The 25,734-nt window shown below is 38.2% G+C and overlaps 1 protein-coding gene across 10 annotated transcripts in view; it reads left to right on the top strand.

Annotated features, from left to right (window-relative positions):
* The window catches only part of ST7 (suppression of tumorigenicity 7), a 255,042-nt gene that overhangs the window by 100,011 nt on the left and 129,297 nt on the right, over window positions 1-25,734 (top strand). Inside the window, exon 1 of one of the 10 annotated variants that reach the window (XM_043873365.1) lies at window positions 22,080-22,536. The exons of the other annotated variants lie outside the window; for them this stretch is intronic. The gene's annotated coding sequence lies outside the window, so the exon portion shown is untranslated. Of the gene's footprint in view, window positions 1-22,079; window positions 22,537-25,734 lie in introns of those variants that run through there. 10 annotated transcript variants of the gene reach the window in all.

Genomic DNA, 25,734 nt, shown 5'->3' with positions numbered 1-25,734 from the left:
GTTCATACATTCCTTGGCCTGGACTTCTTTAGGGAAGAGTTTTCTTTATAGAACTTTCACTCCCCAGGCTGTGTCTTTGGGGAGTCTTTGACTTTTATCTACAACAACTGTATGGTTTTCCCAGCAAGTAAGTGCTGTAGAACAAATAGATGGATTCCTGCTGTCTTCTCTACAAGCCCAAGTATTTTGGAGATGTTTAGCATTTCTGAAGTGAAGCTTAGCACTGACTGAAACAAGACAAAACAAAAAACAACTTGACCTTAAAGAGAAACAAATAACTAATCACAGTCTGTGCTTTGTTTTTGTTTTGGGGTGTATCTCTTAAGCTGACTAACACTTATCACTGCCTGACACTCTGCAGCACTTTCACATGTAAGTCAGTTAAGTCTTAGAGTACCTTACGTCTACCTGTGAGGTAGAACTGTTATTCTGATTATTCTGATAAGCCACAAAATTAAAAGACACTTGCTCCCTGGAAGAAAAGCTATGACAAACCTAGACAGCATATTAAAAAGCAGAGATATTACTTTGCCAACAAAGGTCCATCTAGTCAAGGCTATGGTTTTTCCAGTAGTCATGTATGGATGTGAGAGTTGGAACATAAAGAAAGCTGAGTGCAGAAGAATTGATACATTTGAACTGTGGTGTTAGAGAAGACTCTTGAAAGTCCCTTGGACTACAAGGAGATCAAACCAATCAATCCTAAAGGAAATCAACCCTGCATATTCATTGGAAGGACTGATTCTTAAGCTGAAACTCCAATACTTTGGCCACCTGATTCCTAGAACTGACTTTGTTAGAAAAAACCCTGATGCTGGGAAGATTGAAGGCCAGAAAAGAAGGGGATAACAGAGGATAAGATGGATGGATGCCATCACTGACTTGATGGACATGAGTTTGAGTAAGCTCTGGGATTTGGTGATGGACAGGGAAGCCTGGCATGCTACAGTTCATGGGATTGCAAAGAGTCAGAGACAACTAAATGACTGAACTGAACTGAACTGAAGGAATTGAGGAGGAAGTCTGCCAAGACTGTATCGCTGTTTGGCAGTGGAACTAGGAATTTGAGGGCTTTTGGTTCAAGTCTGGTATGGTGTGCTTTCTTCTACATCATGTTCACTCTTCCTTTGGTGTTCTGTTCGGTGCCGGCTGCATGGGTAGCACTGAATGGAAGGGATTCTGCTGCAGATCCTTGTTTCATTTCTGTATGTCTCAGCCCTGCCTACGCTATTAGGATCTCTACCACAGTGGAATCCAGGTCACCTTATCTCTTCCCTGGAGCACACCAGTAGACTTCTTCCCCTCAGAGCAGCCAGGGATCCTCAGAAATGTAATTTGGATCATGTCATACTTCTGCCTAAAAGCCTTCAGTGATTTTCCATTGTACATAGAATAAAATCCAAAATATTATTTTTGTCTATAAGAGCTGGAGCATTCTGGCTTCTGCTTATCTCTCCCTCACTTAAGTGTCAGCTGATCACACATAGTTCTTAGAAGGCCTCAAGCTCTTCCTTGCCTCAGGACCTTTGTACTTGTATTTTCCTTTGTCTGTTTTTCTTTGAGTCTTTTTGCCTTTAGCTGATCCTTCACATTTTAGCCCAAATGTCATTTTCTGAAGTGATACCTTCTACAGCTTCCCAACCTAAGCCCTCTTGTTTTATTTATATTCCTTCTCTCTTCAGTATTTATGCTTTGCTTTTATAGTTACTTAATAATTACTAACATTCAGGAAGTCCTTCCAATTTGCCAGCCACTGGGCACTTGCCTTTTACACTATTTATAGATGAGGAAGTAAGATACTTTCCCAGGTTACAGTAAATTGTGAACCAGGGTTTAAACCCAGCCTTCCTCCACAAGACTGTAAGCTCTGGGAGGGCAGGAACCATGTCTTTGGTTTATTATTTTCCCAGTGCCTGGCATAGGCCCTCAGCAAACACCTATTGAACAAACAAACCTGTGGAAATGACTTATTTATTTATTTTTTTAATAATGCTTTGTGCTGTGCTTAGTCACTAAGTTGTGTCCAACTCTTTGCGACCCTATTAACTGTAGCCTGCCAGGCTCCTGTGTCCATGGGGGAACTCTCCAGGCAAGAATATTGGAGTGGGTTGCCATGCCCTCCTCCAGGGGATCTTCCCAACCCAGGGATTGAACCCAGGTCTCCTGCATTGTAGGTGGATTCTTTACCATCTGAGCCACCAGGGAAGTCTCTTAGTGTAGTTACAGTAAAATATATCCTTTTAAAGTATGCAATTCAGTGGTTTTTAGTATATCTAGAGTTGTACAACCATCATCACCATCTGATTTTAGAATGTTTGCATCACCTCCAAAAGAAACTCTGTGTTTCCCTGTCCCCTTACTCCCTGGGAACCACTAATCTACCTTATATCTCTAGGGTTTCTTATTTTGGAAACCTCACAGAAGTGGACTCATGCAACATAGCAGTCTTTTGTGACTGGATTCTTTCATTTTGCCTAATGTTTTCAAGGTCCATCCATGTGGTGGCATATTTCAGTGCTCTGTTCCTTTCTGTTGTTGAGTATTGGTCGTTTGTGTGGCGATACCACATTTTCTTTATCCATTCACCATTTGATGGGGATGTGGGTTGCTTCTAGTTTCTGGCTTTAAAAATAATACTGCTGTGGGCATTTATGTACAAAGTTTTACAAGGACATCTCTTTTCAGTTCCTGTGGGTATTTGCCTAGGAGTGGAACTGCTAGGTCTTGTGGTAAGTCTGTGTTTAACATTTTGAAGAATTGCCAAACTGTTTTCCAGAGTGGAACAATGACTAAGCCCTCTCAAAGAAAACCAGAGCTGGACGATAGTTAAAGCACTAAAAACAGGGACTATTGCAGTAGGGTGAAAGAGATCTCAGTATAGAACTGGGATCGATTCTGATCACAACAGGGAAAAGTGGGGGTTCATTGTCAAGGAACAGGGTGGATGTGGGGATTGGTGGGTAGAAAATTACTAAGAGGGTAGGGCAGTTCTTTGCTAAACTGCTGTAAAAGGATTCTAAAAGAATTCTTGCTGAAGACTGACCAGAGTGATCAGTTATTGTTTTGGTGGGTGGAGGAGGTGAGAAACTTGGTTAAATATTAAGTAAGGGTGATCAGATATCAAGGGTGGGAGATTCTGGTTAAACCTTTTTAATAAGATTCTCGCTAAAGTTGGGCGATGCAAAGACAGACATGCCAATGTAAGAGTCACGGCCTAGTTGGGAGAAAGATTCAGGGGAGCCTGTTTAAAGTTAGATTGGTCAAAGAGAGACTCTTTGTCAGAGCCATAACAGATGATTCAGTATTACCCTTCCGGAGCTTTTCTTCAATTGTATTAGCAAGGAGGCTTCTAATCAATTCCCTTAAATTCCCTTCAACTCTATCCAGTGACATTTCATTTAGCATCCAACAGATATTTATTGACATGATGTTGACTGAGCTGGGATACAGTTTTTGGAGTATTTTCTTGAAGCTGGTAAAGCTGTTTTATTTTCTGTTTCATTCTTACAAATTAATGTTTTTGTTTTTAGAAACATTTAGCAGGTCTGATAGCTTAGGCCTCTTTGGAAGTCTCATTTATGCTGTAAAGAGGGAAAAGCAACATCATATATTATCATGAGCTTCACAGTTTAAGACACTGGTCCCATTGAAGTAAGTTGCTATTTCTTCCCCAAATACACTTTTTAAGTGTGAATATCTTTTTTTCCTTCTTTTTCTCTTGTTTATTATCTTTTCCTTTTATAGAAAACATTTTCTTTCTCTGCTTCCGAGTGGTGTCTCCAATCCGGTACTAAATTGTTTTTATTACTACTATTATTTTATCCCACTTATTGAAATATTGTTGAGAGTGGGTTGTTTATAAATCAAGCAGCAACTGCAGGAATGATTTTAACCTTCACACAAACTGTTTCGTCCTCTGGTTTTTCTACTTTACCACTGCGCATCTGTAGTATGTCACGGATCGTCAGTTAATGCAGATTCAAATTTATTTTGAGAATTTAGCAATGCTCCTGAAAACAGTTGACTGTCTTAGGGAGCTGAGACTCTAGCACTGTTACTCACTCAGTTGGAAAAATGAAGGCTTCCTCTGAGTGACTCAAGCAGAGCTTCCTAACCTTCGCTGAGGTTAACTGCTGCCTCCTCTGTGCAGTTAGTAGCTGATGTGTGCCAGCTCCCATTGTAGTGATTATCACTGCTTGGGTTACATTAATATTCATGGTGCATGCCTCTCACCTTACGTGGTGCTCATTCCCTGTGTCTTTGACTAATGTACCCTTTTGCATCTCATGTTGGCATGGGGAATCATGACTTTAGTGGATGTGAAGCAGAGAGCAGCTGGGGGAAGAATGAATACCCAGCACCCAGTGCCAGGATGAACATACTGATGCAGATATTCTGAGAAGAGATCTTTTGAGACGCTATAAGTAAAGGCCAAGTGGAACCAAAGCTGACCTTGCCCTGGCACATGCTAGTCGAGGAGGCGCTTAGCTTTGTTCTGTTTTATGTCGCTCTTGGGTTGCCAGCTGCTTCAAGCCAGCTGTTTAGGCACAGTTAAACTAAGGGCCAGAAATCATCTTTATGATATTTGAAAATATGCCAGTAATTTCTAAAGCTTAGAAAGCTAGCAGTAGCATATGGATGAACGCTAAAAACTTAGAGATCTAAAAGGAAAATAGCTTATCTTTCCTATCTCTGCAGAAATACTTTTTCAGGGCTGGAGGAGAGGGGGAAATGGACAGTTGTGGTTTAATGGGTATAAAGTTTCAGTTTTGCAAGATGAAAAGCTCTGGAGATTGCACAACAATGTACATATACGTAACATTATTGAGCATATCCTTAAAAATGATTAAGATGATAAATTTTTGTTATGCATATCTTACCACAATTGGAAAAAAAAGATATTTTTAGGACTCCACTCTTTAATAAAGATAAATTATGTATTATACTCCTCTTCTGGGGAATTACAGGTATTCAGCATATGGAAGCTTTTGAGACATCCTGCACACAAAAAATTCTGGTTTAACCCAGTGTTTCTCAAATTGCCCCTCCCCCAATTCAACTAACATCTCTTAATAGTCTATGGAAATTATATTTGAAGAAGTTCCATTTAGGAAGAGGTAATTTGAGGCCTTTTCCAGCTCAAAAATGTTATCATTCTTTAAAGACACCATATGATAATATAGACTATGTGAAAATAAGCCCTGGAAAACAAAGATTAATTTAGGGCTTCTCATTGTTTTCCATATTGTGACAAGCACAGGATGTAATGATATTTGAATGGTACATGTGGGTAAACAGACAAGGTGGCTCTGGGCTAGGAGCTCTGTAATCCAGTCAGCACACCAGTTGGGTGAAAATCTGGCAATAAGATCTTTAAAAAGTTATTATTGAACAAGCTACATGAAATATGCTCTTCAGATGTCAGGTTAGCCTGTGAAAGAAGCATTAGAGGCAGAACACATTGTACTCTGTGTTCCATTTACTTTTCATTGGCATCAATTTTCCACTTTAGGTAAATCAGAAACTCCTGATGGCCCGCATGGCTGTGGTTATTACTGGTCATTAGACATAACTGGAAATCTCCAGTGGATATGTGAGAGTGAGCAGTGAGGGTTTTCCAGCAGGTTAATACCTTTCCACAGTTTGTTCAATATACCTAAGTGATTAATTCAGCAACCTCTATTTAAAGTGAGAGCATATGTACTAATGGCATTAGCAGAGTAGTTCCCACTTAATGGGAAACATTTTGTTTTCAACTTCTCATTTCCTAGAGAAATAATTATTTGGGGCAGTGATGTGGATTGGATGTGCTGGAGAATAGTATATTCTTATTAATGCATTTTTGTAAGAAATATGGTATAGATCAGTGAGGCCTTTTCCACTTAAAGCCTTTGAAGTCATCCTTGTCTCTCACGCTTCACCCTATTCCCCTCAGTGATGTCATTCTGCAATATTATATCTTTTAAATGACTTGCTTTAAGATCCTAGACTGAAGGAAAACCCAAGAGAATAGATTATATTTGAAAGTGACCAATATTACTGTTTAGTTAGTGTTTCTGTTTAGCTTACCTAGAAATGAAGATTAGTCACCATCTACCTAGTGATAGGTATTTTGATTGTGGAAACGCCAAATCCTCTCTTATTGCCTTTTTTTGCCATAAAATGACTCTTACTATTGCCTTTATTCACTCTTGATTGTTTTCTCTAGGAATCCTACTGGAGAAAGTTCAAGTTTTAAAACTAAATATAAAATTGCATCCTTGCTTAGCGGGAGGGATCCATTGAGAAATCCCATTGACAACCTCTGCTGGGCTTTTAAAGCAGAATTTTAATTACCACCTATTGATTGAGCTTGGTTTGTCACTTCTTGGCATCTGGCTAGGCAGAGCTATTCTTTCTAGTTGAGCAAGGCAGGCGGATAGGTGCCAAAATGGGGAAAGAAATGTAGCCACTGCAACTGGCCAGCTTCAGGTGTGGATGAAGGAAGTGAAGTGTGTCAGATCGAGAGACCACAGAGGTGCTTAGGCAGTAAGGGCACATGGTAGGTCACTGTGAGAGGGAATTTGAGACAAAGTAAACAGCAGCACAGTAACTCAAAATTTCAGGCTTACCGTTCTCAGAAGTCCAGGCAGACTGCTAGAACCCCACCCAGGGAGCATTGAGACTGAGCCTCAGTCTTTGAAGAATAGGACTGAAAAGGGGTGGGGTTTTAAGGAGGTAACTGGAATAAGACCCAGAAAAAGAACAAAAGAAACTCAGTAAATAAAAATCAGAGAAATCAGTAGGATATTTAACCACATCCTGAGGCTTCACACAATGTAATGCTGTTGCAGCATTTAATTTTGCTTATTTATTTTAAAATAGAAGTACGGCTGACTTACTATCAACATACTGTGTTAATTTCAGGTATATAGCTATGTGATTCAGTTATATACATATATGTATACAGTTTCTTTTCCATTGGAGGTTATTACAAGATACTGAATATAGTTGCCTGTGCTATGGGGCCTCGCTGGTGGCTCAGACAGTGAAGAACCTGCCTGCAGCGCTGGAGACCCAGGTTTGGTTCCTGGGTCAGGAAGATCCCCTGGAGGACGGAAAGCCTACCCACTCTAGTATTCTTGCCTGGAGAACTCCGGGGACAGAAGAGCCTGGTGGGCTACAGTTCATGGGGTCACAAAAAGTTGGATCAGACTGAATGGTTAACACACACACACAACTGTGCTATACACCACATCCTTGTTACTTACCTATTTTATATGTAGTGGTGTGTATCTGTTAGTCCCATACTCCTAATTAATCCCTTCCTGCTGTTCCCCTTTGGTAACTGTGACTTTATTTTCTGTGTTTCTATTTTTGTGAGCCTACTTCTGTTTTGTAAATAGATTCACTTGTATTATTTTTAGATGCCATATATAAGTGATATCATATAATATTTGTGTTTCTCTATCTGACTTCACTTAGTATGATATTCTCCAGGTCTGTGTTGCTGCAAATGGCAATATTTCTGTCTTTTTTATGGCTGAGTACACACACACACACACACACACACACAGAGCACAGCACATCTTTATCCATTCATCTGTTTATGGACATTTAAGTTCCTTCCGTATCTCTGATCTTGTAAATAGTGCTGCTGTGAACATTGGATGCGCATATCTTTTCAAGCTAGTTTTCATTTTTTCTGGATCTATGCCCAAGAGTGGGATTGCTGGATTATATGCTATCTCTATTTTCAGTTTTTGAAGGAACCTCCATGCTGTTTTCTGTAGTGGCTAGACAAACTGACATTTCCATCAACAGTATAGGAGAGTTTCCTTTTCTTCACATCCTCTCTAGCATTTATTATTTACAGACTTTTTAATGATGGCCATTCTGACCAGTGTGAGGTGATAAGTCATTGTGATTTTGATTTGCCTTTCTCTTATAATTAGTGAGGTTAGGCATCTTTTCATGTGCCTGTTGGCCATTTGTGTGTCTTCTTTGGGGAAATGTGTGTTTAGGTCTTCTACTCATTTTTGATTGGATTTTTTCCTAAATATTAAGCTATATGAGCTGTTGCAGTATTTTGGATATTTTGTCAGTCACATCATTTACAAATATCTTCTTGCATACCACAGGTTGTCTTTTTGTTTTGTTGATGGTTTCCTTTGTTGTGCAGAAGTTTTTAAGTTGGATTAGATCCCATTTGTTTATTTTTTCTGTTATTTCTATTGTCTTGGGATACAGACCTAAGAAAACATTGGTACAATTTTGTCAGAGTGTTTTGCTTATGTTCTTTTTTAGACGTTTTATGATGTCATGTCTTGTTAAGGTTGTTGAGTCATTTTGAGTTTATTTTTGTCTTTGGTGTGAGGGAGTGTTCTAACTTCATTGGTTTACATTTAGCTGTCCGGCTTTCCCAACACCACTTGCTAAGGAGATAAGTCTTTTCTCTATTGTATATTCTTGCCTCCTTCATCAAAGATTAATTAACCATGGATGTATGGGTTTATTTCTGGGCTCTTTATTCTTTTGATGTATCTGATTCTATGTCAGTGCCATGCTTCTTTGATTATTATAGCTTTGCAGTATTATTTGGAGTCTGGGAGGGTTATATCCCCATCTTTGTTCTTTTTCATCAAGATTGCTTTGGCAGTTCTGAGTCTTTAATGGTTGGTTCCATATATGTTTTAGGATTATTTATGGGGAAAGCTTAGAGATCTCTTCAAGATTAGAGATACCAAGGGAACATTTCATGCAAAGATAGGTTCAATAAAGGACAGAAATGGTATGGACCTAACAGAAGCAGAAGATATGAAGAAGAGGTGGCAAGAATACACAGAAGAACTGTATAAAAAAGATCTTCACGACCCAGATAATCATGATGGTATGATCACTCAAACTTACCTAGACCCAGACATCCTGGAATGTGAAGTCAAGTGGGCCTTAGGAAGCATCACTACGAACAAAGCTTGTGGAGGTGATGGAATTCCAGTTGAGCTATTTCAAATCCTGAAAGATGATGCTGTGAAAGTGCTGCACTCACTATGCCAGCAAATTTGGAAAACTCAGCAGTGGCCACAGGACTGGAAAAGGTCAGTTTTCATTCCAATCCCAAAGAAAGGCAATGCCAAAGAATGCTCAAACTGCCATACAATTGCACTCATCTCACACGTTAGCAAAGTAATGCTCAAAATTCTCCAAGCCAGGCTTCAACAATATGTGAACTGTGAACTTCCAGATGTTCAAGTTGGATTTAGAAAAGGCAGAGGAAGCAGAGATCAAATTGCCAACATCTGCTGGATCATCAAAAAAGCAAGAGAGTTCCAGAAAAACATCTATTTCTGCTTTATTGACTATGCCAAAGCCTTTGATTGTGTGGATTACAATAAACTGTGGAAAATTCTTCAAGAGATGGGAATACCAGACCACCTGACCTGCCTCTTGAGAAACCTGTATGCAGGTCAGGAAGCAAGAGTTAGAACTGGACATGGAACAACAGACTGGTTCAAAATAGGTAAAGGAGTACATCAAGGCTGTATATTGTCACCCTGCTTATTCAAGTTATATGCAGAGTACATCATGAAAAATGCTGGTCTGGAAGAAGCGCAAGCTGGAATCAAGATTGCCGGGAGAGATATCAATAAACTCAGATATGCAGGTGACACCACTTGATGAAAGTGAACGAGGAGAGTGACAAAGTTGGCTTAAAGCTCAACATTCAGAAAACTAAGATCATGGCATCTGGTCCCATTACTTCATGGGAAATAGATGGGGAAACAGTGGAAAGAGTGACTGACTTTATTTATCTGGGCTCTAAAATCACTGCAGATGGTGATTGCAGCCATGAAATTAAATGATGCTTACTCCTTGGAAGGAAAGTTATGACCAACGTAGATAGCATATTAAAAAGCAGAGACATTACTTATCAACAAAGGTCCGTCTAGTCAAGGCTATGGTTTTTCCAGTGGTCATGTATGGATGTGAGAGTTGGACTATAAAGAAAGCTGAGCGCCAATGAATTGATGCTTTTGCAGTGTGGTGTTGGAGAAGACTCTTAAGAGTACCTTGGACTGCACAGAGATCCAACCAGTCAATCCTAAAGGAGATCAGTCCTGGGTGTTCATTGGAAGGACTGATGTTGAAGCTGAAACTCTAATACTTTGGCCACCTGAAGCTGACTCATTTGAAAGACCCTGATGCTGGGAAAGATTGAGGGCAGGAGGAGAAGGGGACGACAGAGGATGAGATGGTTGGATGGCATCACTGACTCAATGGACATAAGTTTGGGTGGAGTCTGGGAGTTGATGATGGACAAGGAGGCCTGGTATGCTGTGGTTCATGGGCTCTCACATAGTCAGACTTGACTGAGCAACTGAACTGAACTGATTCTAATTATGTGAAAAATGTCAAGGGTAATTTAACTCAACATTCAAAAACTTAGATCATGGCATCTGGTCTCATCACTTCATGGCAATTAGATGGGGATACAATGGAAACAGTGAAAGACTTTATTTTCTTGGGTTCCAAGATCAATGGGGATGGTGACTGCAGCCATGCAATTAAAAGACTCTTGCTCCTTGGAAGGAAAGCTATGACAAATTTAGACAGCATATTAAAAAGCTTTGCTGACATTACTTTGCCAAGAAAGGTCTGTATAATCAAACCTATGGTTTTCCCAGTAGTCATGTATGGATGTGAGAGTTGGACCATAAAGAAGGCTAAGCACCAAAGAATTTGTTGCTTTTGAACTGTGTTGTTGGAGAAGATTCCTTGGACTGCAAAGAGATCAAATCAGTAAATTCTAAAGGAAATCAACCCTGAATATTTGTTAGAATGACTGATGCTGAAGCTGAAGCTCCAATACTTTGGCTACCTGATTTGAAGAGCCGATTTGCTGGAAAAGAAACTGATGCTGGGAAAGACAGAAGGCAGGAGAAGGGGACAACAGAAGATGAGATGGTTGGATGGCATCACCAATTCAATGGACACGAGGTTGAGGAAGCTCTTGGAGATGTTGAAGGACAGGGAAGCCTGGCGTGCTACAGTCCATGGAGTTGCAAAGAGTCAGACACAGCTAAGTGACTGAACAACAAATTTAGCAAGGATGGTTTTAAATTTGTAGATTGCTTTGGATAGTTTGGCCATTTTAAGAATATGGATTCTCCCACCCAAGTACTATCCAGGCTCGATCCTGCTTAGCTTCTTACATCAGACAAAATCAGACTTGTTCAGGGTGGTGTGACTACAGATAAGAATATTGCTTCTTTCAATTCAAGAGCATGGCGTATCTTTCCATTTCTTTGAATCACCTTCATTTCCTTTATCATTGTTAGATAGTTCTCAGCATATAGGTCTTTCATCTCTTTTGTTAGGTTTGTTCCTAGGTATTTTATTTTTTGATGCAGTTTTAAATGAGGTTTTTTTTCTTTTTTTGTCATACATTGATATGAATCAGCCATAGAGTTACACGTATTCCCCATCCCGATCCCCCCTCCCACCTCCCTCTCCACCCGATTCCTCTGGGTCTTCCCAGTGCACCAGGCCCGAGCACTTGTCTCATGCATCCCACCTGGGCTGGTGATCTGTTTCACCGTAGATAATATACATGCTGTTCTTTCGAAACATCCCACCCTCACCTTCTCCCACAGAGTTCAAAAGTCTGTTCTGTACTTCTGTGTCTCTTTTTCTGTTTTGCATATAGGGTTATCGTTACCATCTTTCTAAATTCCATATATATGTGTTAGTATGCTGTAATGTTCTTTATCTTTCTGGCTTACTTCACTCTGTATAAGGGGCTCCAGTTTCATCCATCTCATTAGAACTGATTCAAATGAATTCTTTTTAACGGCTGAGTAATATTCCATGGTGTGTATGTACCACAGATTCCTTATCCATTCATCTGCTGATGGGCATCTAGGTTGCTTCCATGTCCTGGCTATTATAAACAGTGCTGCGATGAACATTGGGATGCACTCTTTCAGAGTGCAGATCTGATGTCTCTTTCAGATCTGGTTTCCTTAAATGAGGTTTTTTAAACTTTCTCTTTCTGATATTTCACTTAATGTAAAGAAATGCAACAAATTTATGTATATTAATTTTGTATCCTATTACCTTGCTGAATTCCTTTGTTAGTTCTAATAGTTTCTGTGTGGAGTCTTTAGGGTTTTCTATATAGAGTATCATGTCATCTGCATCCTATTCTCTTCCAGTTTGGATACCTCTTATTTCTTTTTCTTATCTGATTGCTGTGGCTAGGATATTTCGGTACTGTGTTGAATAAAAGTGTTGATGGTAGACATCCTTGTCTTGTTCCAGAATTTAGTGGGAAGGCTTTGAGCTTTTCACAGTTGAATATTATATTTGCTTTGTGGATATACTATATTATGTGGATTTGTCATAAATGGCTTTTATTATGTTGAATATTTCAGTATTTTAAATGAATGAGATAGTGCTGGATGTTCTGAAATGGAAAACTAAGTGAAAATACAAATTATATTATATAACATGTATTTTGAGGGCAAAATGTACAATCCTAGCAAAAAGAACCTTGGGACATGGTAAGGCAGAACTCTGTTTAGATAAATGATAGAAAAACCTTATGCATACTTTTTGGGGACAGATAAGTTGCTTGATTTTTGTTTTCATCTTTCTACCTACCTGAGAATGTCCAAAATTATTGAATAAAACTGGCTAAAGCAGCAAAACGTCACTGGTCCTCATGAAAACAAGGAACATATCATGGAAGGAATGAGTAGTATGTTAGTGTTTAGGGCACAAAATTCAGATCTAGACTACCTGGGCTTAAATTTTGATTCTACCACTGATTACTTGTATGACTTTAAGTGAGTCATTTAACTTCTCTGTGCCCATTTCCCCATCTGTAAAGTGGAAACAATGGTAGGACTTTATAGGGTAACTATGAGGATTAAATTAGCTAATATTTGTAAAATATATAGAACAGTGTCTGGCACATAATAAGCTCTATACAAATGTCTGTTAAGCAAATTAAAAAAACTTTCTCAACTTCCAGAATTAGTCAGAAACTGACTTCAGACTTAATTTTTCATTTCATGTAGGTATCTTTTCTTTAGGATATTAAATTTTTAAAAAAGCATTGTTTGAAAGCACTGTGGGAAAAATACAGTTAAAATTCTTGTCAGCAGATTACTAGATTGGAATTTTGACCTTAATCCTTCTGAAATTAAGAAAAAAATCACATTAGTTACTTTAAACTAGTTTTTCTATGCATTTACACACTAATGGTTTTATAAGTAGATATTGTTACATGCTTCTTATATACAATTAATTTAGTATCTGGTTCAGATGGCTGGTCTTTGTTCCCTCATGAGTAGTGCTTTGGAAAAGTACCACACCCAAACTGTTTCTGGACTCCTTCCATATATACACAGTGAGCTAGTCTGACAGAAGATAATGCGGTTCGTACATTGTGGATAGCCAGGCCTGACTGTTAACATGGGAAAGAAAAGCCGTTAGGTGCACTGAGTCTTCAAATAATGAGGTAGAGTAATGGGCTTTTGTTTTAATAAGGCTTTGAGAGATTAACCCCCTTAAACTTTTGTAATGCTCTCCAGTAGTGTTAGGGAAACTGGCGCTAGGTAATAAGTAATGGTGTTCTAGATACGACCTTTCAAAATTTGGAAATCTGGCTCTTCCTAAGACAATGAGCTGTACTTAACTGACATTTTTGTTGCCAGTGAGTAGTGATGCTATGGTGAATTATGCTCTGTTTGCATTTGTAGTCTTTTTGGTACAGTTGTACAACTTGATAGAATTACTTCAAATTAATCAATATTACAGCTTAACTATGAAGCCGATGTAACAATTTGGGTTGTTATTGATTTTAACTGTAGTTCATTCTTCCTAGCTTAATTCCAAGAAAATGAACATTTGGAAATTATCCCTTGGTGAAGGTGATGCCAAGGGCATGCTGTTATAGGTTAGAATGATTCTTATCCCTTCCTGAGGATTTTTATGAAAAATAATGATGGCAATAATTACCATAAAATGTATTGCAAATTTATTCAAATATTTTCTATCCTTTAAAATTTATAATGACTAGTATTCTTTATGCTGCTTAGGTATGTAAGCATCTATAGTTTAAAAGTTTGTGATTTATAATTTTGATTATATATCTTAAGCCCATTGAACTCATCATGGTGACAATTTTTACTTTACTCCATGGCATAAATCCTACTCATGGAAATAATGGAGTGGAGGTGAGTGGAGATAGATTGGAATGGAAGTTAGATAATGTAGAGACTGTGTTTCTTTGCTCCCAAATTAAGACATTTGGACTATGGGGAGACTGAGAGGTTGAGCCTTTCCATCATTCCTGGACGTGAGGAAGAAGTCAGGGAAGGAAAGATGTATTTCTGTGCCTCCCTCTGTTGTGAGCTGTCTCCTGCACCCAGGCCTGTCTGGTGGGATGAGACCTGAACCAGTGTGAAAAGAGATCTGAAGAAGGACATTCATCCTCTCATCTCCCAGGCCTTTTTTAGAGTTTTCTAGAACAGTTGCTCTGTGAATTGCAGGGGATTCTTATAACTGATTGCTCCTTATCATCCTTAGAAATACTGAGGGAATTTCAGAAGATCCCATTTAAAAAATGAATTATTATGCAAAGATACAGAAACTATCAGGATAAATTTGTGGTAAAATTGAAAGTAGATTTTTCACTTCCAGATTATCAATTCAGGATTTAGCTAATCCAGTATGTGTGTGTGTCTGTGCATGTATAGCATATACATAAAACTCCTTTTCTTGTTGTTATTCAGTAACTCAGTCGTGTCCAACTATTTGTGACCCCATGGACTGCAGCATGCCAGGTTTCCCTGTCCTTCACCGTCTTCCAGAGCTTGCTCAAACTCAGGTCCATTGACTCGGTGATACCATCCAACCGTCTCATCCTCTGTCGTCCCCTTCTCCTGCCTTCAATCATTCCCAACATCAGGGTCTTGTCTAATGAGTCAGGTCTTTGCATTGGGTGGCCAAAGTATTGGAGTTTCAGCTTCAGCATCAGTCCTTCCAATGAATATTCAGGGTTGATTTCCTGTAGGATTGACTGGTTGGATCTCCTTGCAGTCTAAGGGACTCTCGAGAGTCTTCTCCAACACCACACTTCAAAAGCATCAATTCTTCGGTGCTCAGCTTTCTTTATAGTCCAACTTTCATATCCGTACATGACTACTGGAAAAAGCATAGCTTTGGCTAGACAGACCTTTGTTGGCAAAGTAATGTCTCTGCTTTTTAATATGCTGTCTAGGTTTGTCATAGCTTTTCTTCTAAAGAATAAGTGTCTTTTAATTTCATGGCTGCAGTCACCATCTGCAGTGATTTTGGAGTCCAAGAAAATAAAGTCTGTCACTGTTTCCATTGTTTCCCCATCTGTTTGCCATGAAGTGATGGGACCCAAAAAGGAGTATTTCTTTTTGGATATTCTGAATCACTTATAAATATTGTCTTATTATTTTCTATAGCATCCTTGGAGAAGAGTAGAAGTATAAAATATACATGTATGACTAGGTATGGCTAGCACACCAATTTATTTAAGATCCTAAAGGACTTCTCTAGGGTCAGAGTCACATTTTGGGATCTAACAACTCTGCTTTTGTACTGTTGCAGATGTGTATTAAATGGGTATTATAAGGTAAGCCATAAAGGCTCCAGATTAGATTTTCATGGAAGTTAACAATTTAGAGAATATATAGTAATAACAATAATAATTGTTATTATTATAGACAGCATTTAGCATTGCTGCATTTTAAGTAAATTTGAAAGAAATGCATGTTACAAAACTTGGATTTTTGTCAGATTCTAGTCAGTGAAAAGGGGTTAGGTATTGGTTTCTTAGAACTCTTTATTAGTGAATTAGCCTTTTGTGATGTGACTTGCAAAGTTTGTGGTTTGTAGCTTAAATCTTGTGGTAGGTTTGCTAGTAGAGAATTGTCATTTATCCTTGAGTTGAAAAGGACTTTATAGTCGAAATCCCTCAATTTGTAGATGAGAAAAATTCCCTCAGAGACAGTAAGCTGTTTTGGCTCAAGAGAGAACAAACCTGATCCCATATTTTCTAGGAGGAGGTATTCCATTTGCGAGGAAGGCTTGAAGGACAGAAGGAAGAACTCTTAGTTGCAGCCATGGTTAGGTAACAGTTTTATACAATGTTGACGCAGACGCCAAAGCATAGTTTGTAGTTCTTTAGTGTTGAGAAAGTGCAACTGGTGTGCAATGCTTTGTCACTCAGTCATGTCACACTCCTTGTGGCCCCATGGGCTGTGGCCTGCCAGGTTCCTCTGTCCATGGGATTCTCCAGGCAAGAATAATGGAGACGGTAGCCATTCCCTTCTCCAGCAAATCTTCCTGACCCAGGAACTGAATCTGGTCTCCTGCATTGCAGGGGAATTCTTTACCTGCTGAGCTACCAAGGGAGTATGCAACTGAGCATTTCAACAATTTAATTGTAGGATAGAAAAGACAAGGATTTCAAAAAACAAAATCATTTTTTAAATAATCTTAGTTTTAGAAACATTGCTGATTAGATGTTATGTTTTATTTTTCTTATTACAGTTCAGTTCAGTTCAGTCGCTAAGTTGTGTCTGCCTCTTTGTGACCCCATGAATCGCAGCACGCCAGGCCTCCCTGTCCATCACCAACTCCTGGAGTTTACTCAAACTCATGTCCATCGAGTCGGTGGTGCCATCCAGCCATCTCATCCTCTGTCGTCCCCTTCTCCTCCTGCCCCAATCCCTCCCAGCATCAGGGTCTTTTCCAATAAGTCAACTCTTTGCATGAGGTGGCCAAAGTACTGGAGTTTCAGCTTCATCATCAGTCCTTCCAATGAACACCCAGGACTGATCTCCTTTAGGATGGACTGGTTGGATCTCCTTGCAGTCCAAGGGACTCTCAAGAGAGTCTTCTCCAACACCACAGTTCAAAAGCATCAATTCTTCGGTGCTCAGCTTTCTTCACAGTCCAACTCTCACATCCATACATGACCACTGGAAAAACCATAGCCTTGACCAGACAGACCTTTGTTGGCAAAGTAATGTCTTTGCTTTTTAATATGCTATCTAGGTTGGTCATAACTTTCCTTCCAAGGAGTAAGCGTCTTTTAATTTCATGGCTGCAGTCACCATCTGCAGTGATTTTGGAGCCCAAAAAAATAAAGTCTGACACTGTTTCTACTGTCTCCCCATCTATTTCTCATGAGGTGATGGGACTAGATGCCATGATCTTAGTTTTCTGAATGTTGAGCTTTAAGCCAACTTTTTCACTCTCCTCTTTCACTTTCATCAAGAGGCTTTTCAGTTCCTCTTCACTTTCTGCCATAAGGGTGGTGTCATCTGCATATCTGAGGTTATTGATATTTCTCCTGGCAATTTTGACTCCAGCTTGTGCTTCTTCCAGCCCAGTGTTTCTCATGATGTACTCTGCATATAACTTAAATAAGCAGGGTGACAATATACAGCGTTGACGTACTCCTTTTCCTATTTGGAACCAGTCTGTTATTCCATGTCCAGTTCTAACTGTTGCTTCCTGACCTGCATACAGGTTTCTCAAGAGGCAGGTCAGGTGGTCTGGTATTCCCATGTCTTTCAGAATTTTCGACAGTTTATTGTGATCCACACAGTCGAAGGCTTTGGCATAGTCAATAAATCAGAAATATGTGTATAATTTTTAAAGGTTACTTTCCATTTTCAGTCATTGCAAAGTTTTGAGTATATTCTCTGTGTTGTACAATACATCCTTGAGCCTGTCTCAGATCCACGTTGTTACTGTTGTTGTTTCATTACTAAGTCATCTCTGCCTCTTTTGAGTTTGTATCTGTTGTGTTTCCCACCCCTATTCTGGCCCCTGTCCCCACCACCAGTAACCACTGGTTTGTTTCCTGTGTCTCTGAGTCTGCTTCTTTTTTGTTATATTCACTAGTTTGTTGTATTTTTTTAGATTCCACATATAAGTGATATCATACAGTATTTGTCTTTCTCTGTCTGACTTATTTCGCTTAGCATAGTGCCTTCCAAGTCCATCCTCCAATTTTGCAAATTTTTGCAATTTGTAAAATTTTTTTCGTTTTATGGTTGAGTATATTCCTGTGTGTGTGTGTGTGTGTGTGTGTGTGTGTGTGTGTGTACACCACTTTATCCATTCAATCATCTGTTGATAGGCACTTAGCTTGCTTCCATATCATGACTATTATAAATAGTGCTGCTGTGAACATGGGTGTGTGTTTCTTTTCAAGTTAGAATTTTCATCTTTTCCAGATGTATGCCCGGGAGTGTGATTGCTGAATCATATGGTAGTTCTAGTTTTAGATTTTAGAGAACCCCACATACTGTTTTGCATGGTGGCTGCACCAATTTACATTCCCACCAATAGTGTAGAGAGGGTTCCCTTTTCTTTACCTCCTTGCCAGCGTATTATTTATGTACTTTTTGATGCTAGTCATTCTGACAGGTGTGAGGTGGTATCTCACTGTGGTTTTAATTTGCATTTCCCCGAAGATTAGTGATTTTGAGGAGCTTTTCATGTGCCTATCAGCCATCTGCATTTCCTCCTTGGAAAAAGTGTCTATTCAATTCTTCTGCTCATTTTTCCTGATTAGATGTATTAATTAATCCAGCCATCTGGGGACACAAATTAATTGTACTCACTGGGTTATAATATAAGTATTGTGAATCCAGGTTATCTTGTTACTTTTATTCTTTCTTAATGGCGTTATTGTGCAATTATCAGCTTACTACCATGCAGTAACTCACATTATTTAAACAACACTGCTTAAACCCTGGGATGAAGCATAGAAATTCACACCCAGATGGAGAAGCCTGAATGCCAGCTACATGGTAGCAAGATAGATGCTCTGCATCAGGGTCTTTCCTACTATTGTAAAGCTTGATAAAGAATAAACAAAAAAATGTCGTGGCTGTATGGATGCCTTTATGGGTGATAAAGTTTAAATTAGCATATGCAGGACATTCTAAGACAGTGAATGTCTACTCTGAGTTAATTGGTTGGGGTGAATTCTCTCTTATTGCTTCATCTGCTGTATAATTAGCTGTAGCTCAGCGATTGAGTCGCGGCGCCAGCCCCCTGTGACACGGAAGGATGGCGGCAGTGCGTGCGTGGGTGGCCCTGCTCGGGGCATATGGCAAATGAATTGCTGGCTTCCTGAATGCTCTCCTGCTCTGGCTTAGTCTTTCATGTTCTTGAATAAATCTGTGTGCTGTTCATATGCAATTATAAATATACTGAAATAATTCCATAGAAGATTTTGTGACTGTAGCATTGTAATCATTAAAAGATGCTCAGTGTTCATCTTTATAAAACTGGAATTCAGATACATATAAACTTTTCCTATATAGTTCTCTTTGAAAACTTAATAAAAGTAGGAGCATTATGTTGTTGTTGCTCTTAATCTATCAACTTATCTTGAAATATCTTCTTTTAAACTAAAATAAATAGACATGTTCTTTAAAAAATACCCTTAAATAAGAAAATATCTTATTTGTCAAAATTAAAAAGTAGCATGTATTGATTGTGTTAAAAGCACGTTTGAGTGATTATCAGAATAATACACGCATATGTAAAAAATGTAAAACAATAGATAATGTAAAAAGTACAAATTGAAAGTTCCCATAATCTTACTCTCCAAAGATAACTACTGCACCATATGGTTTTTAGTTTTATGTCATACTTTGAAAATCTCTTTTTCCGCTGATTAAGAGAAAGAACACATATAGTAGAAAATTTCAAGTCTATAGTGAAGGAAAAAAAAAAATCACACATAATTGCATCACTCAGACTTGAGCAATACTGGAATGTTTGTTTTCTATCCTTCAGCTTTTCTTTGCGTGCTCAGAAACTGTACTTATGTAACTATCAGATAGTAGATGTATAATCTATGAATTTTTTTTTACAAAAAGTGTAAAACTATACAAACTTATATAATATGATTTTTAAACTAAAATGTGATGATCTTTTTTCCTAATGTGATTTTGTAGCATGAATTTTCATGGCTGCGTGGTATTCCGTCACAGTAATATGTAATATGTAGCCATTTCCTTTGTTGGATATTTAGTGGTTTTGATTTTGCTTTTATAATTAATATTACAAATTTATTTTCCTGAATATCCTTGAAGATAAATATGTGCAGAAACCCATGATTATTTCCTTAGGATCAACTCATAGGTGTATAGTGATTTAAAAAACAACGAAAATGTGCTCAATTCACATTAGAAGCTCCAGGGATTGACAAGTGGTGACCAAGATCTCTTCATATTTTTAGAGTGATTTTAGCAAGTAAATTTGCAAATTCTAAATTTTAGGCTTTTAATTTATATAGATAATCTTTTAGGTTCAAACATTCTGGGTTTAGGTAGTCACATCCTGTGTTTGCATAACCACTCCATTTGTGCAAGGGAAGCCTATTGTGTGTGTTTTAATATTTGTATTTGTGTTTATATAACTGAATTTTACATCTGTTGAATGTTTATAATTATGACTATCACATCAAATTCCAAATCCAAAGTGACAACAGTCAAACATAGATTTTATGGATCAGTGACAAGTATAACAAGATTTCTTGGAGAGAAAGGCTATGGTGATTTTGCAAGATGCTCTAAACTTCTTTTCTTGTTTTAGCAGATTTTACTCTAGGAGCAGAAAATAAATTATGTTTTTTGTTTTTTTTTGGTTTGTTTCAAGATAAAGATAATTATCATAACTTTAAAAATGTAAAAGAGTACTTCCTCAAGTGTTGACTCAATTGATATATGTTTCTATCAATATATGATTAGAATAACACTATAATTTTATTCAGGTAATAAATGTAATAATTACTATATAGAGATTAGGTGCCCAACTCAGCCCTCAGAGCTTCTTGCCACTCTTATTAACCTTCATTAAGGCCAGAATAATAGTGTATATATGGCAGCCTTGAGTGCTTTGGTTTGAAATGTTTCTCAAATTATTCATTTTTTTGATGTTTTGGATGCAGGAAATGTTTGGGCGTCTGTCTACCGTTTGTTAGACTTTCAGTGAATTTAAATTTCTTTTAGACTATGGCATTTTCATAGAAACTGTTTCAAGTGTGATTGTGCATAACCTGTAGCAAAAATTTTAATAATTTTATCTATCTTCTTACTGCTATAGTTTATTTAAGACTTTTATACTTTACATGAAAATTCAGTACTTTATACTCTCAAGTAGGTTTTGTTTAGCTTAATTTTACTCTTTTAGAATTTGTGGTTTGCCAGAGGGAAGTGAGGAATTCAGATGTAATAGGAGTGATAATATAATAATGTGACTATAAAGTAATGAGTTTCATTTCTAGGTGGCTATATTTATCCAAGGGATTGATGTTGTCTAAAATGGTAAGTATGAAGAGAGAACTAAAATTATTTTTGAAATATTTTCAGACTTGATATATCAGGGTTCTACTAGTAAAACAGAACCAGTGGTAGATTCCTCTCTGTGTGTGTATGTGTGTGTACACTTACATGCAGGGGTGGGGGTGAGGAGAGAGAAAGGGAGAAGCAGGGAGCTGGCTTACTTGATTATAGGCTGCCTAGGTGAGTCTAAACTCCTCAGGACAGGCTGGAACTGCCATCCACAGGCAGAATTTCTTCTTTGTCAAGGGAGACTTCAGTTCTGCCTGCTGATTGAATCAAGTCCATCTAGATCATCTAGGACAATCTTCTTAAAGTTAACTGATTGTATACTTTAGTCACATCTACAAAATACCTTTATAGCAATACTTAGATTGGTGTTTGATTAAATGACTGGAGATTGTAGCCTAGACAAGTTAACATATGCAAAATAATGTCTGATATCTGAATCAGTGCACAGGTCATATAAAAGAACCAACTTCATAGTTTATCTATGAACTGGTAATCATAGTTTATCTGTGATAAAAACCAAAAATACCAGTTTAACTAGCTAACTCAGACACTAGTTTGGGCCATACAAAATTTTACATGTTACCAAAGATAAAATCTACCTTCAAAGTGCTAACATCTACCAGAGTTGAGATTGTTGAAAAGAAAGTACATCAAGCTACAATTACAATTTTTAAAAAGTTTCGAGGAATGGCAGCATTGTTGGAACACTGATGACTCCCCAACAGGATGTAAAGGGGCAAATGGTTATTTAAATTCATGTTTCTCAGACTGGGGTTCATGACTCCACTTCATTTTCTTCTGCCATTAAGGGATACATCAATAGAAAATACCAGAGAAACACTTTTTATTTAATGTAGGCCAGGGGTCAGCAAACTGTTTCTGCCAAGGGCCAAATAGTGCGAATTTTCAGCTTTACAGGTCGTAGAGTCTGTCACAACTGTTCAGCTCGGCTCTTGTAGCGTGAAAGCAGCCAGAGGCCACACGTAAACTAATGAGCACAGATGGAAAGAAATGATCCGACCAGCAACTTTGGGTGAGGGCTGTTGTGCAGTCCCTCCAGTGGAAGATGCTCGTAGAACAGTGATGAAGTACTCAGCCTTCAGAGCCAGTCGCGTCTGAATTTATGTCTTGGGTATGTCACTTTCTAGCTGTGTGACTTTGGATGAGCAAGTTGAGTAATTGTTATATGTAAAAATGGGCAGAATAATAAGACTCTACGAGTCTTGTGAAGATTCCATAAACATTTTCTGCTAGTCAGATGTCAAGTTTCAGAGCCAATGAAAACTTTTAGCCATTTAAAAATTATGATTATAAAAGTCTTTATAAATTCTCCACAGCTAGGACATACTCTATTTTCAAAAAAATCTGTTGAGAATAAAGATAAATTTTATGTTTTTACTTTGATCAAATGTATTAGGAGTGAATCAGTTTTAGACTGTCATTTTTTTCTGTTTCCTGGTTTTATTATTGAACATAAATACCTGTTCTCTATCATTTGGGTATTCCATCTTTGTAATGTTTGAGTCAGCAATAGTCATTATTCCTAAGAAAGAGGAAATAAGAGACACGTATGTAGCAATTATGTACAAGAAAAAGAAGAAGGGGAAAAGGACCAAAAAGGAAAAACAAAGGAGTACTTCAAGTCACTAATGCTCTGTGGCAAGAAGAGACAGTGTTTCCCTCTCATACTAAAATGAGGTAGACAGTTTAAGGTATTTTTAACCCCAGTACTCTGCAAGTGGGATTTTTTTTTTCCCTAAGTGTTCCCTTTCAACAGTTAGGTCCCTCACTTCCCCGTTTTGAGAAATTATTTGATTTTTTTCCTGCAGCTGTTGACTTGTTTCATATTATACTCCCATCATTTTTAGATCTGGTTTTGTCTGTGATGCTCCCCAAAGAATTAAAAACTAGAGAAAATAAACATGAAAAAATTTTTGCTTAGCTAGTAATCAAAGAAATAACTCCCTACCTCTCCTTTTCTTCCTTTCTGCTTGCCTTCCTTTCTTCCTTCCTCTCTTACTCTATCTTTTTCTTTCTCTGTGTCTTCCCTCCATCTCTCCCTCTCCCTCCTTTCCTCTCTACTAATTTGGGAACACATAATGCTTAATTTGATGAGACAGATGCTCTCAAACACTGCTGGAGTGGAAAGCACCACAACCATTTTGGAGAGTAATTTGACAACTTGAATTGAGACTTTAAAATGCTTGTCACCTTTAGGTCATTAATATTACTTCTAGGAATCCATTCTAAGGAAATCATTAGAGATGCCTATCAAAGCAATAGTCACTTTCATTTTAATAGCATTGGTAACATCAAAAAGTTTAGAAACAACCTAAATTGACAAAGCAGTTTATATAAATTATAAAAAAAAAAAAAAACTTTAGAAGTAAGTACTCTTACACAGCCCTTAAAATCATGTTTTCAAAAAATGTTTAATGCCATTGGAAAAAGTTCACACTGTAATTTTAAATGAAGGAGCATGAATGGTGCCTAATAAAGAATCAGAGAAAGGAGCCAGGTCTACCAATGTTCATATTTATGTCCTGACCGTGAGATGGTGCTGCCTCTTTGTCTGTTAAATATCTGATTCTGGATTTTCATCTTGACCTATAGTAATTTAGGCTTGCCTCATAGCTCAGTTGGTAAAGAATCTGCCTGCAATGCAGGAGATGCCGGTTCAGTTTCTAGGTTGGGAAGATCCTCTGGAGAAGGAAATGGCAACCCACTCCAGTATTCTTGCCTTGAAGAATCCCATGGACAGAGGACCCTGGCAGGCTACAGTCTATGGGGTTGCAGAGTCCGACATGACTAAGCAACTAAGCACAGAACATAGTAATTTATTTATTTATTTATTTTTAAATTAATTCATTTATTTTAATTGGAGGCTAATTACTTTACAATATTGTAGTGGTTTTTGCCATACATTGACATGAATCAGCCATGGGTGTACTACATGTGTCCCCCATCCTGAAACCCCCTCCCAAGAACATAGTAATTTAAATGGGCAATATACAGAATAAAACAGAAGGCAGAGCAGAAAGCATCAGAACTTGCAGATGTCATCTTTCATTGTCTTGTCTTGAGGGAAAATCAAAGTCATTTAACATGAGGTTTGTGTGGTAATCAATGTCTCAGTAATCAGCCACCTTCACCCTCACCCTCAACTCAGGAAGTCACATCAGGGCCTGCGTGCCCCTGAGGCTAAGGTTTGGGGCAGTCCTTTGCTTTCAAATCCTAGTGGGCTCCCTGAAACCAGTCTCAGGGTCTGGCTCTGGAGCAAGTGCCACAGTGCCCTTTCAAAAGAGATAGTAACTTTGAAAGCTCAAACAGCAAATCTGAAACAGGAATTTCTGTTTTACCTCCCCAAATATGGTATCAGCTACCCCAAAGAAAGGTATGTGCCCAAGAGGAAAGATCACAGGCTTTGGGGTCTGGCAGAGTAATGTTCAAATCGCTCATAGCTGCATGTGCTTGGATGAGAATGGGGTAATAATATATTTTGTGGGTCTGTGGTGGGGATCAGGTGATTAAAGATCTAAAATGTTTAAAATGTTTAACCTAAAACAGTGCCTGTCACATAGTAGCCCTAGTACATCCCCTGAGTAAGTATTAGTCAGTCTTTCTCTCTACACTTTGTTGAACTAAGTATTTTAAAGTATGGCCTGATAAGAGACTTTTTTTGGTCCTCATAATGATGGTGTTAGACATCTTGCAGATAGTGATCTGATTTATACTAAAAGTGGCATTTTTGCAAATCACTTTCTGTACTTGCTTACTGAGTAGTTATGTTACATGTTGCTTTGTGCTTTAATCTCTACATCTGTCAGTTTGCATGATTTTATCTTAGCAATTATTCCTAAGAAAAACTTGGTCTGTGCAGGTTATCATTAGCAGTGCCATGTATGCTGGTTTTCCTTTCCTTTTTTTCCTCTCTCTCTCTTTTTTTTTTCCAGGGGGAAGATTAATTTTTTTGTTTGTTTTTCAAAAAGTTTTGGAAAAATAGCCTTGAAAATTAATCATTTTCTTTGGTAATTAAGAAAAAATCTATTTTATTTTGGCTGTGCTGAGTATTTATTGGGCTTCCCAGGTGGTTCAATGGGAAAGAATTCATATACAATGCGGGAGACATGGGTTCAGGCCCTGGGTCAGAAGGATCCCCTGGAGGAAGAAATAGCCACCCACTCCAGTATTCTTTCCTGGAGAATCCCATGGACAGAGGAGCCTGGGGGGCTACAGTCCATGGGGTCACAAAGAGTCAGACTCGCCTGAGCGACTGAGCACACACGCTCGGGTATTCATTGCTGTGCGGACTTCTCTCTAGTTGTGGAGA

The sequence above is a fragment of the Cervus elaphus genome, chromosome 18, assembly GCF_910594005.1.
Source record: "Cervus elaphus chromosome 18, mCerEla1.1, whole genome shotgun sequence".
Taxonomy (NCBI): domain Eukaryota; kingdom Metazoa; phylum Chordata; class Mammalia; order Artiodactyla; family Cervidae; genus Cervus; species Cervus elaphus.
Note: the sequence above shows the minus strand (reverse complement) of the source record. Positions and strands in the feature narration are given on the sequence as shown.